Raw genomic sequence first — 5,448 nt, 5'->3', positions numbered from 1 at the left:
CCGGACCCGTAATCTGTCTATCCCCCACTTCACTCCAACAAATCGGAGACCTGCACTTTCTACCATAAAGTGCTTCAAACGGTGCCATCTCAATGCTTTAATGGTAGCTGTTGTTGTAGGAAAATTCTGCTAACGGTAGATGTCGATCCCAACTATTTCCGAAATCAATAACACATGCTCGTAGCATGTCTTCAAGCGTTTGTATCGTCCTTTCGCTCTGCCCATCAGTTTGTGGATGATAGGCAGTACTCATGTCTAGACGAGTTCCTAATGCTTGCTGTAATGTCTGCCAGAATCTTGAAATAAATCTGCCATCCCTATCAGAGATAATAGAGATTGGTATTCCATGTCTGGAGATGACTTCCTTCAAATACAGTCGTGCTAACTTCTCCATCTTGTCATCTTCTCTTATTGGCAAGAAGTGTGCTGATTTGGTGAGACGATCAACTATTACCCAAATAGTATCAAAACCACTTGCAGTCCTTGGCAATTTAGTGATGAAATCCATGGTAATGTTTTCCCATTTCCATTCCAGGATTTCGGGTTGTTGAAGTAGACCTGATGGTTTCTGATGCTCAGCTTTGACCTTAGAACACGTCAAACATTCTCCTACGTATTTAGCAACATCGACTTTCATACCCGGCCACCAAAAATGTTTCTTGAGATCCTTGTACATCTTCCCCGTTCCAGGATGTATTGAGTATCTGGTTTTATGAGCTTCTCTAAGTACCATTTCTCTCATATCTCCAAATTTTGGTACCCAAATTCTTTCAGCCCTATACCGGGTTCCGTCTTCCCGAATATTAAGATGTTTCTCCGATCCTTTGGGTATTTCATCCTTTAAATTTCCCTCTTTTAAAACTCCTTGTTGCGCCTCCTTTATTTGAGTAGTAAGGTTATTATGAATCATTATATTCATAGATTTTACTCGAATGGGTTCTCTGTCCTTCCTGCTCAAGGCATCGGCTACCACATTTGCCTTCCCCGGGTGGTAACGAATCTCAAAGTCGTAATCATTCAATAATTCAATCCACCTACGCTGCCTCATATTCAGTTGTTTCTGATTAAATATGTGTTGAAGACTTTTGTGGTCGGTATATATAATACTTTTGACCCCATATAAGTAGTGCCTCCAAGTCTTTAATGCAAAAACAACCGCGCCTAATTCCAAATCATGCGTCGTATAATTTTGCTCGTGAATCTTCAATTGTCTAGACGCATAAGCAATCACCTTCGTCTGTTGCATTAATACACAGCCGAGACCTTGCTTTGATGCGTCACAATAAATCACAAAATCATCATTCCCTTCAGGCAATGACAATATAGGTGCCGTAGTTAGCTTTTTCTTCAATAATTGGAACGCCTTCTCTTGTTCATCCTTCCATTCAAATTTCTTCCCTTTATGCGTTAATGCAGTCAAGGGTTTTGCTATTTTGGAGAAATCTTGGATGAATCTTCTGTAGTAACCAGCCAATCCTAAAAATTGACGTATATGCTTCGGAGTTTTTGGGGTTTCCCACTTTTCAACGGTTTCGATCTTTGTCGGGTCCACCTGGATACCTTCTTTGTTCACTATGTGACCGAGGAATTGAACTTCTTCCAACTAAAATGCACACTTTGAAAACTTAGCGTACAGTTTTTCTTTCCTCAATACTTCTAGCACTTTTCTCAATTGTTCTTCGTGCTCTTGATCATTCTTTGAGTAAATAAGTATGTCATCGATGAAAATAATGACAAACTTGTCAAGATATGGCCCACACACTCGGTTCATAAGGTCCATGAACACAGCTGGTGCGTTAGTCAATCCAAACGGCATAACCATAAACTCGTAATGACCATAACGCGTCCTAAAAGCAGTTTTTGGAATATCATCTTCTTTCACCCGCATTTGATGGTACCCGGAACGTAAGTCAATCTTTGAATAAACAGACGAGCCTTGTAGTTGATCAAATAAGTCGTCGATTCTCGGTAGTGGGTAGCGGTTCTTGATGGTAAGTTTGTTCAACTCTCGGTAGTCGATACACAACCTGAATGTACCATCTTTCTTCTTGACAAACAAAACAGGAGCTCCCCACGGTGATGTGCTTGGTCGAATGAAACCACGCTCTAAAAGTTCTTGTAATTGGCTTTACAGTTCTTTCATCTCGCTGGGTGCAAGTCTGTAAGGAGCACGAGCTATTGGTGCAGCTCCTAGTACAAGATCTATTTGAAATTCAACGGATCGATGTGGGGGTAATCCCGGTAATTCTTTCGGAAATACATCGGGAAATTCTTTTGCAATGGGAACATCATTGATGCTCTTTTCTTCAGTTTGTACTTTCTCGACGTGTGCTAGAACAGCATAGCAACCTTTTCTTATTAGTTTTTGTGCCTTCAAATTACTAATAAGATGTAGCTTCGTGTTGCCCTTTTCTCCGTACACCATTAAGGGTTTTCCTTTTTCTCGTATAATGCGAATTGCATTTTTGTAACAAACGATCTCTGCTTTCACTTCTTTCAACCAGTCCATACCGATTATCACATCAAAACTCCCTAACTCTACTGGTATCAAATCAATCTTAAATGTTTCGCTAAGCAGTTTAATTTCTCGATTCCGACATATATTATCTGCTGAAATTAATTTACCATTTGCTAATTCGAGTAAAAATTTACTATCCAAAGGCGTCAATGGACAACTTAATTTAGCACAAAAATCTCTACTCATATAGCTTCTATCCGCACCCGAATCAAATAAAACGTAAGCAGATTTATTGTCAATAAGAAACGTACCCGTAACAAGCTCCGGGTCTTCCTGTGCCTCTGCCGCATTAATATTAAAAACTCTTCCGCGGCCTTGTCCATTCGTGTTCTCCTGGTTCGGGCAATTTCTAATAATGTGGCCCGGTTTTCCACATTTATAACAAACTACATTGGCATAACTTGCTCCGACACTACTTGCTCCGCCATTATTCGTTCCGACACCATTTGTTCCTTTCATTCTATTAACCCCTGGTCCGTAGACCTCACACTTCGCCGCGCTATGACCATTTCTTTTACACTTGTTACAAAATTTGGTGCAAAACCCCGAGTGATACTTTTCACACCTTTGGCATAGCTGCTTCTGATTGTTGTTGTTGTTGCGGTTGTTATTGTTGTTGGGATGATTGTTGTAGTTGATGTTGTTGTTATTGTTGTTGTTGTTGGGCCGTTTGTTGTAGTTGCGATTGATGTTGCGATAATTGTTGCGATTATTGTTGTAATTGCTGTTGTTGTTGTATTGGTGATTCTTATCACCGTTTTCCTCCCACTTTCTTTTGACTTGCTTCACATTGGCCTCTTCAGCAGTCTGTTCTTTAATTCTTTCTTCAATCTGGTTCACTAGTTTGTGAGCCATTCTACATGCCTGTTGTATGGAGGCGGGCTCGTGTGAACTTATATCTTCTTGGATTCTTTCCGGTAATCCTTTCACAAACGCGTCGATCTTCTCTTCCTCATCTTCGAATGCTCCCGGACACAATAGGCACAATTCTGTGAATCGTCTTTCGTACGTGGTAATATCAAATCCTTGGGTTCGTAACCCTCTAAGTTCTGTCTTGAGCTTATTGACCTCGGTTCTGGGACGGTACTTCTCGTTCATCAAGTGCTTGAATGCTGACCACGGTAGTGCGTACGCATCATCTTGTCCCACTTGCTCTAGATAGGTATTCCACCATGTTAACGCAGAACCTGTGAAGGTATGCGTAGCGTACTTCACTTTGTCCTCTTCAGTACACTTACTTATGGCAAACACTGATTCGACCTTCTCGGTCCACCGTTTCAATCCGATCGGTCCTTCGATTCCATCAAATTCCAAAGGTTTGCAGGCAGTGAATTCTTTGTAGGTGCATCCTACACGATTTCCTGTACTGCCAGATCCAAGGTTATTGTTGGTATGTAGCGCAGCCTGTACTGCGGCTATGTTTGAAGCTAGAAAAGTACGGAATTCCTCTTCATTCATATTCACGGTGTGTCGAGTAGTCGGTGCCATTTCCTTCAAAATAGTCAAATGGAACAAGTTAATCATACAGAATATTAAGAGTAGTTAATAGTATTTCGTAGCATAATATGAACTCATTTATAAAAGCTTTTTCTTCATATTAGCATTTTATAAGTTTAAATTCGGGTAGTACCTACCCGTTAAGTTCATACTTAGTAGCTAATATACAATTCAACTACTACAATTCTATATGAAAAACTGATTATAATAATATTTCGCGTTCAGACTTTTACACAATATTTTACAAACTTACAATACCGCTTATTTTACATATAGCATGAAATATAGCACACAATAAATTTGATACAAGATGGTTGTGAAGATAATTCTAGCTAGTACACAAGTCGTTCAGCAAAGACAATAAAGACACGTAATTCATACGTCCAGAAACAAGTCATTCATTCTGGTTTTACTAGGATTACTTCCCATCCTTGGTCTTGTGGAACATAACCGTTATGGCCGTTGATAAGACAGCGTGTTGTAACGTCGTCAAAGGGACGAGGGTTACGTAATGTCCAACAGTCCCGTAACAATCTAAAAACCTCATTTCTTACCCCAATTACCGACTCCGTCACTTGTGGGAACGTTTTGTTTAATAGTTGTAGCCCGATGTTCTTGTTCTCACTTTGGTGAGAAGCGAACATTACTAATCCATAAGCATAACATGCTTCTTTATGTTGCATGTTAGCCGCTTTTTCTAAATCACGAAGTCCAATATTCGGATATATTGAGTCAAAATAATTTCTTAACCCATTGCGTAAAATAGCATTTGGGTTCCCCGCAATATATGCGTCAAAGTAAACACATCGTAATTTATGGGTTTTCCAATGTGATATCCCCCATCTTTCAAACGAAATCCTTTTATAAACCAAGGCATTCTTGGAACGTTCTTCGAATGTCTTACAAACTGATCTCGCCTTAAATAGTTGTGCCGAAGAATTCTGACCGACTCTAGACAAGATTTCATCAATCATGTCTCCGGGTAGATCTCTTAAAATATTGGGTTGTCTATCCATTTTGTGTTTTTATACTGTAAAATAGACAAGAGTTAGATTCATAAAAAAAATACTTATTAATACAAGCAATTTTTACATATATCATAAAGCATAAGCACACTATATTACATATATTACACCACACGAATACAACTATCTTATTCCGACTCGCTTGTTTCTTCTTCTTCGGTTTTGGATCGTTTTGCCAAGTTTCTGGGGATATATGATGTTCCCCTAATACGAGCCGTCGTTGTCCACATTGGTTTAGAAAAACCTGGTGGTTTAGAGGTTCCCGGGTCATTGTTACAACTTAAGGACTTCGGGGGTTGACGATACATATAAAGTTCATCGGGGTTGGAATTAGATTTTTCTATTTTTATGCCCTTTCCCTTATTATTTTCTTTTGCCTTTTTAAATTCAGTCGGGGTAATTTCTATA

The sequence above is a fragment of the Rutidosis leptorrhynchoides genome, chromosome 9 (assembly GCF_046630445.1).
Source record: "Rutidosis leptorrhynchoides isolate AG116_Rl617_1_P2 chromosome 9, CSIRO_AGI_Rlap_v1, whole genome shotgun sequence".
Lineage (NCBI taxonomy): Eukaryota > Viridiplantae > Streptophyta > Magnoliopsida > Asterales > Asteraceae > Rutidosis > Rutidosis leptorrhynchoides.
Note: the sequence above shows the minus strand (reverse complement) of the source record.